The sequence below is a fragment of the Rhynchophorus ferrugineus genome, unplaced genomic scaffold (assembly GCF_030347505.1).
Source record: "Rhynchophorus ferrugineus isolate W39M unplaced genomic scaffold, kcgeb_rfMv2 rfM7, whole genome shotgun sequence".
NCBI lineage: Eukaryota > Metazoa > Arthropoda > Insecta > Coleoptera > Curculionidae > Rhynchophorus > Rhynchophorus ferrugineus.
This window is the reverse complement of record NW_027472586.1, coordinates 27209796-27224932: the sequence shown is the minus strand read 5'-3', so window position 1 is coordinate 27224932 and position 15137 is coordinate 27209796. Positions and strand designations below refer to the sequence as shown.

At 32.6% G+C, this 15137-nt stretch overlaps 1 long non-coding RNA gene across 7 annotated transcripts; it reads right to left on the bottom strand.

The window, feature by feature from the left end:
• Nucleotides 1–2733: 2733 nt before the first annotated feature.
• LOC143199474 (uncharacterized) lies at nucleotides 2734–14852 on the bottom strand. Of its 7 annotated transcripts, XR_013006439.1 has the most exons (9): nucleotides 14708–14839; nucleotides 12211–12322; nucleotides 12005–12152; nucleotides 11675–11748; nucleotides 11220–11608; nucleotides 10936–11073; nucleotides 5730–8120; nucleotides 5355–5665; nucleotides 2734–5297 (listed from the first exon to the last, which is right to left on the bottom strand). It is a non-coding gene; the product is annotated as an uncharacterized LOC143199474 (long non-coding RNA). The 7 variants fall into 7 exon arrangements; XR_013006438.1 differs by having other exon boundaries at nucleotides 5355–8120; XR_013006440.1 differs by having other exon boundaries at nucleotides 5359–8120.
• Nucleotides 14853–15137: the final 285 nt, after the last annotated feature.

Below are 15137 nucleotides of genomic sequence, written 5' to 3'. Positions count from 1 at the left end.
CCTCTTGGCAACATTTCTTATCTCGTCTGCGACACCAGCTTTTATTGATCTTAGTTCTGAGTAATGATCTTCGCGTCTAGTGAGGAACATTCTTTCATTAATAAAAAATTTTAATAGCAAGTTGTATTTCTCGGGTAGAAGTTATTTAAGCTTATGTTGAAGTCCCCGATGCCAGACCATATCAAAGGTCTGAGCTACATCCAGGAATACTGCTGAACATATCTTCTTTTCTTCTGGTGGTTTTTCCAACTTATCAATAAGTCATATACCTGATCCACTGTAGCGTGTTGTTCTCCAAAACCATACTGATGCAGGGGAGTTATGCATTTTTCTTCAATAACAGGTTTAAGTTCTTTCAGTAGTATTTATTCAAAACAAAAAGTTTTGGTATGACCGATAACAAAGATATTGGTCTATATGATCAGATCTCATTTACAGGTTTTTCGGGTTTAGGAAACTTCGTAACCTACGTCACCTGCTGGAAAAGCAGTTAGGCACATATTTTAATCCAACCAGTTAAACCAGTTTTACTATTACTTTTCTTGGTAAGTGATTAAGAATTTATCCTGTAATCAGTTTAAATCCAGGTGCTTTTTACGTTTAATATTTATCTTTATTTCTTCTGTTATTTCTTTTGGTGCTACCGACTTTAAGTATTTTCCAAATGGTTGGCAAATAAAAGTGCTTTTTCTAGACTGCTCTTAGCCCATGTTCCGTTTTCTCTTCTTAAAGGAGGATTATGTGCTGTTGATCTTTATAACATTTAGTGGCCTTCCACAGAGAATAGTCAGTGTCTTTTTCACAAGTAAACCCTTGAAGGTAAGAATATATTGTTTCGTTCTTTATTTCCTATATTTCTCTTCTCAGGGTTCCGTAATATTATTTAATCTATTTTTATTTATTGGCGTCCTGTTTTGCTGCCTTTACCTTGGTCTTCTTTATTCAGTTGCGACATTTCTTACTTCAGTTGGGTAATTATTCGCAGCAATTGTTCTTTTTATTGGTCTAGTATTATTACATAACGTCTGTTATATATCACTAACCAATTTTTCAGCTCCTCTATCAAGTTTTTCTGTTGTTTTTATTTTAACATTTAGTTGGATTTTATTATCTAATTTTTTCCGAAGTTTGCTCATTCCGTGGTCCTGTTGTCATTACTACTGCAGTGTGGTATCCAGTCCTTCTTATATACATATATAATTTTTTGATATTTTTCTGGTTATATAGAAATCTAATAAATCAGGACTTTTATTAATGTCTATTGGTCAGTATGTAAGATGATTGTTGATCATCTATTCTGTCTATTGATGTTGATGATGAGCAGATTGTTTTAATACAAATATATATATATATATATATATATATATATATATATATATATAGAGTCTTTGGATCAATTGATGAATTCTACTTTTGCAATCGGTCTTAAAATTTTCTAAATTTACTTGAAAGAATGTCTTCAAATCTAAATTAGGGGGCAGTGAAATTTATATTGTGAGAGAACGCCTTCCAAACCATACTGAAATAATACTACTTGTTAGTAATACTTGTTGGTGTTATTTGATGGAAGATATTTAGAGCAAAGGAGTCAACAAGTATTAATCCATTTCAAACCCCTGGAAGAGTCTTAGTATATCTTGATCATAACAATACAATGTGAGTTTAGTTGAAATAACGGGTGTACTAAACAACATAAAATTAGGATCTTCAGCATATAATATGTGCAAAAAGCTGTAGAAGTATACAAAGAACAATAAGCGATATCAATGACCCTTAGTATAAATTTCATTATAAATTAAATTCTTGCTATTTCCTCCTTATTTGGATCAACTTACAGGCAAGATGCTAGAAATTTTAATATATTATTAAAGTAAACAATTTACCAAATTAATATTAAATTAGATTAACTCAAGCTAATATTAGTGACTGTTGTACGTCAACTTGTTGCCTCTTGTACATTTCGTACAACTGCGTGTGGATTTATTTGCTTCAATCTTCTAGTTTCGTGTGTTGCGTGTTGTCCAATATTTCTATTGTTTCCATGTTGCTGTAATTGTGAATAATTAATAAGAATGACATGAAGTTATATATAGACTACGAAGTTATGTACATCTACTTCATATCACAGTCATTCACTAGTTTTTTGTTGGGTACTTAGCGATATCCATTGGTAATTAATCGGGGAGTATTTGGCATTGGTTTTGATTAAATTGATTGCAACCAATTCATGGTATGACTTATACCCCATATTTGTACTACAGAAACGCGATCTAATGCAACGGTCAATAATAAAGAAAATATTGACTTCCGGCTTGGTGGCGCAGTGGTAATGGCGATGGGACTGTCCTCCTACTGTTGCGATAGCCGCGGGTTCGAATCTTGCTGGGGCATGGTCGTAAATTTATGTTTGTGATTGTTTAAAATTTGTGAATGTTCTAGGCAAGATTTTAAAATCCGACAAGGAAAATGATCCTAGTCATGTCAGTAACCAGGCTGGGTAAGACCGGATGTCTTCTGGGATGATTTATAAAGTTGGTCACTCGCCAGTCGGTAGGCTTAATGCTGAGGACCGTGGTTCGGAGCCATCGTTAAACTTTAGGCCCAGTTCAGATAAACCCATAGTTGGTAAAAGGTGATTAAATATATATATATATATATATATATATATATATATATATATATATAAAAGAAAATATTAATCAAATAAGTAAGAAGACTTCGGACTTGAATTCAAGTTAATCGCATCTTTATATATGACGATTGTTAAGTAAATCATGTGGTAAATGAAGAGAAACAGTCTTGAAAGAAAATTTAGTTGCTGAAAGAAGTAAAGAGAATGATTTTCTCTTACCCATTATTAAATTATGGCTATTATTAAAGATTTTGTGGCTTTTTTGATAATTAATTTGAAAGTATTTTTGTATATATTCCTATTTTACGAATTGTTTCATTTTGCTTATGAATTATCTATTTCTTTATATTTTATTCGGGTAAGTTCTTTTATTTTCACTTTAAAGCTGTTATTCTGCTGTTACTTCTGCAAATGTTACTTGATTTTTATAACAACAAATTTTTTATTGGACAAAAATCAACGTGTTTAAGGTAATTGTAAATATATTTGTTTAATTTTATATAGACTAAATCAGATGGGGATAAAATCCAATCATATACATCATTTCTTTCCTATCCATAGAAATAATTCTAAAGACCTAAGATATTTCTGACCATTACTACCAATTATCGATACCTTTTTCCTCTTAAAAGATGCAAAGAAACCAAAAAGAGGCCGGTAAATAAATGGTAAGCTCTTCTAAGTCTTTTTATTGTCGTGGGTCGCCTTTTAACTTTTATAATTTCCTCAAGATGACACTGAATGGTTTTGTTGGGATTAAAGCTGAAGTATTACTGGGAACTCAATTTTCAATAGTAATCTGAAAACGCTAATTCCCATTCATCCATGTATTCTTATTGGAACAATTCGGATTTCAATCTGTATTATTTGAACATATAAACGTTAGACCATTCTTTTGTATATTATCTTAATTTTGTTATAATGTTAATTAAGGTTTTTTATAGTAAATAATCATACACCCATTTCATTTCCAACACAAGCTACATTATTGGAAATAACTAATCTTTAATTAATTAATTAAACTAATTAATAATGTACTTCTATTACTCAGATCTTATTTAAATATATATGTATTAGTTTTATTGCTATTTCTTAAAACATAAATATAATATAGCCATATTATTTAAATCGCTTTGTTGTTCCACAAATAATACGTTATTTTGTCGAAATTCTTTACATTTTATAAAGATCGGAAAATTTGAATAAATTAACTAGGACATATAGGTCTTCCTATTTTGAATATAGATGTTTTAAATCTTCAACAAATTACTTTCTGAGTGTAGTAGGGTTTCTCGTCAATGGGCAATCATTGAATAATTATCCATTGAAAAAATCAGATTATAGTGTTTTCGCTTTTTATAACTTGTAATTATGTAAATGTATATGCTCTATTTTATGTTAACCACGGTTATAAAAAAATAATCACGCAAAGAGCAATAAATCAGAATAATTTTATCAGGAAAAGCAATAAGAATTAACGTGTATATTATTTTTATAGAGCATTCAGACTACTTTGGCCAGGAGCTACAAGAAATATTTGCATATATGATCTTAATAATTATTTTCTGCTCTTAATATTATTACTCACTAATCATAATAGTATAGAACAAAGTATAATAGGTTGTTTATGTGAGTCTTTTAATTCATTTGTGATTTGCAACAATATTGCAGGGCAGTATTTATTTTCTTCGAATATCTTTTCAACAACCGCTGATACCCTGAGCACTGTAGCAGCTCTTTTAATAACCCAGGCGAAATATCATCAATTCCAGGAGCCTTCGAAGGACTGAGGTTGCTGTCAATTTCTGTGGCAACTTCCATCAGAGACATCAGATTTACAGCCACATCGGGCTGATAAATAGCATGTATGTCTATTTTAGATTCTAAATCATTCGGTTGGGGAATACGTTAGCTAAATGTTCTGCGAATAATTCAGTTTTTTCATCATTACGTCGACAAGTTCATTTTGATAATTTTGATAGGCAGTGCTCTAATAGATGGTGTTTTAAATATCCGAGTTGCCTTCCATACCGACTAATCTTGGATTTATGTTAAATAGTAAGAAAACCGAACTTATTTGAAGATTATAGCAAAAGTAAGAATGAGAAACTGCATATTTTATAACTTTGACATTCTAGTTTTGCAGGTATTTTAAAAGATTTAAAAAAAGTAGATATTTAAGTGAAATATTATGCATCTATAGGATACTGTAAATATAAGTTGCAAAGTTATATAAGATGATAAGATGAATAAAAGGTGGTAACTCTACGGAGCAGATAAATAGTGCACAAAATCCAATAAATATAATAAAATAAACAAAAACGTAATGTAAGTAAGTTACACACACAAGCAAAAAAAGAATAGAATAATCATTAGACAATAAACATTAACATAATAGAGTCCAACACATTTTTATCTGTTTTATCCACGTGCATTTTATATATGTCTTATCCTTATATTGTGATTTGTATTTACCATACTTTTAAATCAATCAGATCATTTAATGAATCTAATACTTCTCCAACTGCTACCCTTACATTCCTTTTTAGAGTGTTTGTTTGCGAGATTATTCAAGGGCCCTATTGCCGTAGTTGTGTCGATTCCGGTGTTGTTATGGAAACGATGAACCCACATTTTTATTCTGTCCTTATCTTATAAATAATACCTGAAAAAAATAATATAACCGTGAAGTAATTGATCATAGAGTAATGGTAGCACATACATACAAATAATCTAAAAATTCAATTTCGTCAGCTCTTGTAATTTTGAAATGTATATATCCGTCAGCTGCATAAATATTGTTTCATTCGTTTCATTAAGATTTTTTCTCAGTTTTTCTTTCATTTACGCCCTGTGTCCCAGATATTTTGTTTTCCTTTTGTCTGGAATGTTTTTTATAACATGCCATGAGCACAAGAGACTTTCTGGTCTGCTTCAGATAACTTTTAACGAGCTAGACTACAATCTAACTTAAACGTAACACTTCATTAATACCTTAAACACTTATTTTCGTACCGTCTGATGCTAATTTTTCTATTAAATAACAAATAATTATATTACCTCAACAAGTTTTGTTAACATAAAATAAAGTTTATACCTTTAGGTTAAAAGCGGATGAGTAGTTATGGTCAATCTACGCAAGCCAATGTCCTTTTACTATCGTCTACTATAGTAGATATATTCTACACTTTTAAATGCTCAAAAAGATTACATTTTTATATGCCAAAATGAAGTACTTACACTAAATAATATCCTACATATCGCACTTTTTATAAAGTCTAAAAAAGGCTCCTGAAATTGATGATATTTCGCCTAGGTTATTAAAAAACTGCCAAGAAAAGCAATAATTATATTGACATATATATTCAATACTTATTTGAAGCATGCTCCGGAATGTCTTAGTGTTGCTCGAATAAATATAAAAACCTGACAAACCGGCAGAACAAGTTGGAACTCCTAAAACGTATTAAACCATTCACAGATACCAGCTTTCCAGTTTGGATTTCGAAATCACCACTAGACAATTGACCAAGTGCACAGAGTAACAGCGGTTGTTGGAAAGGCATTCGAAAAAAATAAAATCTGCCCTGCAATATTTCTGGACATTCCACAAGATTTTGACCGGATACAAATATTTGGGATTAATCTATAAAATTAGCTAATGTCTATCGGGATATCATTGTCGACTGCTGGAATGATGTCTTTTCGAAAGAAAATTAGGAATCTCGCATGAACGAGCATTATCAACACTTTTTCAGGTAGATTTCCACAAGATAGTGTCTTGGGACCACTTATATATCTGCTCTATACTGCTGATATCTCAACAACAAACGAAACAGTACTTGGAATATCTGCCGACGACACGGTTATCATGGCTAAAGGTGTATCTCGGTCTAAGGCTGTAGAAAAAGTACAAGTAGCGGTTAATAAGATCTAAATGGACTAGAGATTGGAAAATACTGCTCAGTATCTACAAATCTGTCGGTGTTAATTTTGTTTCGGCGAAGTGACAAAAACCTAATTATATCACTTGACGGATGCCCGATACCACAAGCATACATTGGAAAGATCATGTTAGAAAAAAGCAGAGCAGATTAGACCCAAAGTCAAGCAACTGTACTGGTTAGTCGGAAGATACCTTCAACTTGATCTAAAATAAAAGAGATTGGTTTATCAGTCAGTCATAAAGCTAATTTGGACCTATGGGGTGCTAATATGGGGCTGTACTAAAACATCAAACCAACTAGTAATCGCCAACGCACCCAAAATAAAGCTCTATGATTAAGTGCCAATGCTGATCGGTACGTAAAAAATGAAGACCTGCACGATGACCTCGAAATAAAATGGTTATACAAAGTGATCCAAGATTTCGCCTTAAAATATGAAATAAGCTTCCAAAATCACGACAAAGCTAGAGCTACTGAACAACAGCCAGGAAATCAGAAGATTGAAGCGAACCAAACCTTATAATCTTGTTTAGTGTATAAGTGTATTCTTAAGTATAACTTATATAGTTATGTTATTTTAATTTGGAAAACGACAACCAAATTCGACACCCTAATTTCACAAATGAAATTTATAAATTGGAAGATTATTATATAGAAATTAAGGCAGAGTATACTGCATAGAGATTATATCCAACAACAGCAACTCAAATGCTTAAATCATATATGACCATAAAACCAGGAAAAGCGCCCAATTAATTAAAATCTTAATAGGTCTGTTTTATTGATACGGTAATGCATTTGAAAAAGTCCTGTTGAAAAAATTAAAATGAATTATAGAACGAAAATTTAATAACTATCCATCAGATTGGAGAACAAACATTCAACAATTGACCAGCAATGCACTGGACTCTTAAATCTCATTTAGAATGTTTGATGTCAAACTAGAGGAATCCTATTCTACAATAAAAAAAAAGGGAAACAGGTATACCAGGGGGAAATCTATTTAAAAAAATTGTTATGTTGATTTGGCATCAGTGACTGAATAATAAACATGTTGAGCACACTCTGTTACAGATTGTCAACATCAACTATGTCAATCAAGTTTTATTTTTTCCATGTGTATTGTCATATTATTATATATTTTAATTATTAATACAAATCAGTACCTGTATAAAATAAAAAGTGTTTAAATCTCCACATTTAACATATGGGGTACGATGGATAAAAACAACTAAATGGTTTCATAGTTTAAATATGTCCATGAACAGAATGAAATCCTGCTATTAAACGAACTTATCCTGATTATTTCTAGTCAGACCAGTACGGACATACCTACATAATTTATTCTCGATTGTCGACTAGTACCAGTGTTGAGCAGAACGTTTTTACTAATTGCTAATACCCTTTCATTATCTGTCTTCATCTTGTTCTATCTTTCTTCATTAACTCCCATTATTTCAGATATTGCTTCTATCAAATAGTTTGATATCTCATATCGGCCGCCAAGATTTATATGTTGCTATAGAGATGTAAGTGGTCAGCTGAAAAAGAAAATGATTACAAGTTGTTACAGAACTAATTGAGATGCATTTGAAAGTCCCGTTAAAAAAATGGTTTATCGGGGACTTCAATAAATTATCGTAAATGAAGGAGTGAATACATTAATGCCTTTAGATCTCGCTATTAATTCTTAACGCTGCTTTGGTGGATATAGTTGATATTAAGTTAAAATGTAACTTACTATAGGTGAAAATGGACAGATCTAAATTTTAGATGTCTTTCATTTAATAGCATTTGCCTTGGGTTGTCATCCAGCAGAGTGTATTATTCCACGTCCACGAACTTTCTACCTCGACGGCTTTCTATTTTGAAAGAACGAAACCACCACTTCTAAAATGTTCGTACTAATAGTATCATTATCATTTCATATGAACTATTTCAATTCATGATAAGGTCCAGTCATCAAATGTCGTTTCTTTTCGTGAAAAAGTTTTCGATAAAACAAGTAAAATAATAAATAAAACTTGAAATATTATTTAATTATTTCTTTATTCTTAAAAAGTGTCTGTTACTCAGTGGCTTGTTATCTTGGCTACAAATTCTATAAAGAAGGTTTCAACAACAAAGTACAATATCTAAAAATATTTTGTAAAATATATAAATATTTATATGTGTTTATATTTATATTTATATATTTATTTGTATAATATATATATATATATATATATATATATATATATATATATATATATATATATAATATATCTCTTAGAAGGTCAACAATATGCGCGTGGGCATTAAATATTATTATATGATTTCCGTTATATAATATAACCATACTGACATGTAGAAGATCACTTCAGTAAGTGATGTGCTGTACAATATATAATCTAAATCTTGTTCTAGATACTATTCTAACTTATTTTAAAGTCTATACTAACTAATTCTAAAGACCATTCTAACTTATTCTAGAGATTATCTCACTCTATGTGTCTATAAATCAGTTCCTATGGTAGTTCGTGTTTGAGCCTATGCACTACATTTAAATGTTTGACGAGCTCATTGGGATACACTAATAGTGTTTCAGAGTACTTCGCACTAACACTTCGAAACATACTCATTATGTGTTCTAAGGGGTTATCGCGCTGAATCAGTTTGACAGGTGATATGAAGCATCAACGATTGGAATACTTTATTCTGGAACATCTGGAGAATATCTATGTTAGGTTGTTCCAGATGGTCCTAAGTATTGACTTATACAGCCAAACCTTGTTATCTAATAATAATTTAGATTTACGCCCTATCAGCCAATACACTTAGTTTAGTTCAAGCCCAAGCTGTTTGCGTTTTGTCACTATATGTTTATTCCATGTCAAATATCGATCAAAATGCATTCCTAGATATCTAACTTTGTCTGCTTGCGGAAAATCATGATTATTCAATTTTACTGAGGGACATGTTCTTCTACAAAAGGTAAATGTCACATAGGTAGATTTTGTCTTATTTGCTTTGATACGCCATGTTTTCAACCACAATTCGACCTTGTTAAGATGAACTTGGAGGTTTCTTGTGGCTGATATTGGATCCTCGTGTGATGATATAACCGCTGTAGTATATGTTGTAGTTGTATGTAGCATATGTTGCAACTATAGTGTTTCTTGAGGTCTGTAGGTCAGATGTATACAATAGATATAACAATGGGCCAGGAACACTGCACTGCAGAATACCCGAATTATAGACATTCAGCAACATCATTGTCACTATCTTCCTCGTCAGTAGAGATTAAAACTCCAGTGTAGAGGGCATACCAAGGTACCAACAATGTACCAAATTGTACTGAGAAGCTTTTCTGATATAAATAATAGAGGATAAGAATGAAATGAAGATGATCATGACAATATAGTCGTAAAAAATATTTGTTCGCTTTGGGTTCTGTATAATTTGATAATTGTTCTAAGAATGGCTCGTGTTAATTGCTCTAAGAAAATGGTTAAAAAATATGCTCAAGGAAAATCAAATGTTGTGTTTAAATGTGATAAATCACGGACATATGATACTCTTATCATCAGTTAACATTGAAAAATTGAAAAAGAAGTGAAAAAGTCATCCCATAAAAATTCTCCGATATACATAATGGAATAACATATCCTATACAACATTAATATAATCAGTGAAATTACCAACGGATTTCAATAAATTAGTTAATAAATAGAAACCCAATCAGTTTGATGGCCTGCAATTATGCATACGATTAAATCTGATTTTGAACCATACATAATATAAGATCGATTGCGCTTTTACCATATATCAATTTATTCAATGTATAACGCCTAGTCGTAGGTGATTTTTAAACCGCGTTTTGCAATTAATCCCACATCGTAATCGGTCTAGCGACAATTGGTGAATAGGTGTCGGAGCTCGTATTTGGACTGACAGGAAGTTTCCTTCCCACTTTTTGTTTTACATTAATGATTAGACAGGCATTAGGCTCAACAGCGACTGAAAATTGTGCGATCAATTTTATTTACTATTCGTGTACCATTATGTTATAACAAAATTCGGATCTAAATAAAATAGTTAAACAATGATGTTATCGAATATAATTTATGTTAACATTATGGTGCATCTAATGCATATGTTATCGAAGAACATAAAACTGCAATTAATTATACAGCCACAATAATTTATATGTTAGAGTTGTTTTTTATATTTACATTAAACTTTTTTCCATACCAGTATAGGTAGAGTTCTAGGCGCGTTTTTTTATGTAGTTGTATCATCTGAAAGCCTAATCCATCTAATTAACAATTGCATAACCGAGTAATGTATTTTATTTTCATTATAGAGCATATTTACCTTTTACCATTCAATGCAATGTTTCCTTGTAAAGTCATTTTGATATCACTGTATTTCTCCTTAGTTTGTTCTGTTACTATCTGTATACATCTTTCTTGATTAAACTAGATCGCGTTTTTCTTAATGCATTTGCCATATCTGCAAAACAGTTAGGATTATTTCTCTCCTCATATATTTTAACCAAACGTTCATGTCTATTCTGAACAATAACACACGTGTACATAAAGTTTTCACACTCTATAACACAATTTCCTACAGTTAAAGCATATTAATTATATACGGACTTTTAGTTGATTCTTCTTTCATCACCCTGTCTTCATTCATTCATGAGGTTTTATTCAATCTCTGTCACTTCCAGAATTACTGCTCAAGTAAATATCATTTGTCAATTTCTTCTTCAATGTGTCTGATCGAGCTCATTCAAACCGAAGGTGTTATTGTGGACAATGCTTCTTTCCATAAATCCAGACATTTCTTTAACATGGTTTCTTCAAAACTTATTTTATGTCTTTTTTCTTTAAAAACTTATTTTTAAACCTCTGCAAGGACAAGTTATAGTTCATCTCTCCATAGTAGTCCCCCTTGGACTTCACCGGGAATAAACACTTCACCAAAACACTAATCTTTCACCAGGAATAAAACCATTTTATTTCCTGCATGTAGAACTATATGTCTGCAATGAATTATTAATAAATATTATGACTAACAACACCAAATCTATAGTTATTCCAATGTTTACCTTTTTCCATTAACTTTTGTCATCTTTACTCTATATTTATCATCATCTGGCCATGAGTGACCCAATCTTCCATTCTGAAATATTCATGTCTCATTTAAATATACAAATTGATATAATAATTCTTCCTTTATTTTGTTAAATGTTGTTAGAAATTGTGTTCTTTTAGAAGTTATGTTAAGTTCCATTAAACCCCTTCGTGGGATATTTAAGGGATGTTCGACATCCCTCAAATAGCTACATAACTTTCAGATTTTTATGGATACTTTCCAGACTAACAATTTTCTCCGAAATAATTATATTAAGTTATGTTTGGATTAAAAAACGACTTACTGTTTTTAAGCATTTCGTATATTTTAACTCTGATACAGCTAACATCAAGATGGTTTCTTTTTGGTGAATTTAAAGTTATGTTGTTTTTTAGTATTTGAGATATTTTAGTGGCTATGACCCTACTAATGTTAAGTGGTGCTGCAACACGCTAAAAATATGTTCAATAAAAACCGCCGCAATTAATATTTAACAGTGAAAATGCTTACCTCTCTAACACATTGTACTGACAAGAGGGGCCTACATTATCTCGTTCCTGTTCGAAGTAACTGATTACAGACGCAATCAGATTATGATTCTGACATGTAACTGCTTCGACATCTTAAACCAGAATAATAATAAGCGGCGATTTGAAGTTTATTAAAACAAAATTTTAAAACAACACTTGTTGGTTTATAACCCGTAATTATAAAATTTTGAAGAAATTGGTAGATGTTCGAACTTGTCAAACAGCACTCTATCTCTTTTTAAATGCAATTAAAGGATAAGGAAAATATTGTCTGACTGTAAAACGAATTTACAACTTTCGGCAGCCACATATTGATGACGTGCGTCACTACTGTTATGAATAGACTATAGTTAGATGAAAGTGGCGCGCGAGCTCACTTTTGACCAAAAACAACGACGAGTTGATGATTCGGAGCAGTGTTTGAAGATGATCAAGCGTAATAAACCGGAATTTTTGCGTCGATATGTGACAATAGATGAAACATGGCTCCATCATTTCACTCCGAAGTCCAATTGAAAGTCATCCGAGTGGACTGCGCATGATGAACCGGCTCCAAAAGCGTGGGAAAACGCAACAGTCGGCTGGCAAGTTCATGGAGTCTGTATTTTGGGATGCGCGTGGAATACCTTGAAAATGGAAGGACCATCAACGGCGACTATTAGGCCGTTTTAAGGACGAAATTGCCGAAAAACTGCCGCATTTGAAGAAAAACAAATTGCTGCTTCACCGAGGTAATGCACCGGCTCACAAGTCAGTGAAAACGATGGCAAAAATCCATGAACTAGGCTTCGAATTGCTTCCTCATCCAGCGTATTCTCCAGATCTGGCCCCCAGCGACTATTTCCTGTTCTCAGATTTCAAAAGAATGCTCGCTGTGAAGAAATTTTGGTCGAATAAAGAGGTGATCGCCGAAACTGAGGCCTATTCTGAAGCAAAGGACAAATCGTACTACAAAAATGGTAGAGAAAAGTTGGAGAGTCCCTATAATCAATGCATCACCCTTGAAGGGGAATCATGTTGAATAAAAAAAACTAATTTTGCCAAAAATTTGTTTTATTATGGTAGGCCGGGGACCTTTCAATTAACGTGTTATGCTTTATCTTTAAAAACGTAAACCTTTTCACAAGCTAATAGTTTCTCTATCGAATATAAAGATATGAAAATGCTATAATAGAAAAAATTGACTACGTTTAACGCTAATTTGATGTCGACATTTGTTTACATCAGTGAATCTGATATAAACAAATTTTCAATAGGCATTTTACACAGCCCTCAGCTAGTGAAATCCTAGTCTGTTGTTTCCAATTTACGACGCAATGCCTTTCAAAGTTGAGTCTCTTAAAACAGGGGCAAATTTTCCCTAGAACGACGCAACGAATTTCACCAGTTGGAAATGCAACCACACCGGGTTACCCTTTGGTGCACATTTTGGTCCGACTGTAAACGGCGTTAGTGAGGTTATCAATGGCGATCCACAGGCGATTTTTTAGGCGAAGTTTCGTCTAAATTGAATGAATTAGCCACTAAGATTGTTCGATTTCACCGTGTAAGATCTTTCATGTGGTATTTTCTGATGTCAGAGGTCTATGGCACTAACCCTTACAACCATCGTTCAAAGTTTGCCTGCCCTTCTAGCAGACTTCCCATCTCCATCAAATGCTTATTTTACAAGATGTTAATTCGGTCCGTACTCCTCTACTGATCTAATGTCTACTTCAAGTTCGTTACACCCAACCAGGTCAAACGGCTTCAAGTTTTCCAAAATAAGCTCCTCAGGAGAATATTAAACGCTCCATGGTTTGTCAGAAATAATCGAATTCATAGGGAAACTGACACTCCAGAAATCAAGCACTTCATATCTCAATCATTCCACAAACAACAACTCAGCTCAAGTTCTTCTGAAAACGCGCTTGTTCACGAGCTGGTCGACATGCTGGGAGCTTAGCACCGCATCACCGCCAAGCTCCCCCTCTTTTCCAGGCTGAAACGACCTCATCCGTCGCTACAGTCATAACTTTTGCCCCCATACAACAGTACCCAGTTGTGTGTTAACTCAGGTTCGCGAATCAATAGAATCGCCGGGCCCTCGTGCCCAATAACGGCTGCCCGATCCGTACTACCCGTAGCAGTAGTAATCCACAGGGGTCAACTGTGAGGCGGTTTCGGTTTAGTGTATTGGTAAGTCCAGAGGCAGTCCCACATAACCCGGTCCAACTTGTCACTCCAGGGCAAGTCTCCGCGACCAGGTATGCGTCATGCATTCCACCGCCTGGTTTTTAGGTCAGAACAAAAAAAAATCAAAATTTGTCGGATATTAACCGTGTATATCATTGAAAAATGGAACTGTATGAAGCGACGGCTAAATTTTGTTTGACAGGTCATATAAATATTAAATAATATTATCAAAACAATATTTAGTGGAGCAAGATAAATAATAAGAGACATCCAGAATAAAAACTTGTAACATTTTTACTTACCGTCAGATAGAAAACCAAAATTAACTTCATAATTCAGAGAAAAAAATAGCAACAAACCTTTTAACTGAACAAAACAAGTTTATTAGCAAGAACAGTAACAAGACGTATGTCATAGTCGACATCCGTGGTGTAATTCCAATTTATCGTTTAACTTTTATGAGACAATTTCAAGTTAAAATTAGAACAGTTTTTATCAACATAAATTAAAAAAATCACTCTATTAATTAAACACGGAAAGGTTTTGACTGGGACTGATTTAATATTACACGACTCGTTTTTTGTTCAGCCACTTGACGTCGTTATTTAATCCATTTAATTAAGCGATTGAAAAAATGCGTTCTTAATTAGGAAGTATTAATACCATTAACTGAATTCGATGCAGTGTAACTTTTAGATCAATTTGTATCATGTAGGAATAAACCTATTAAAG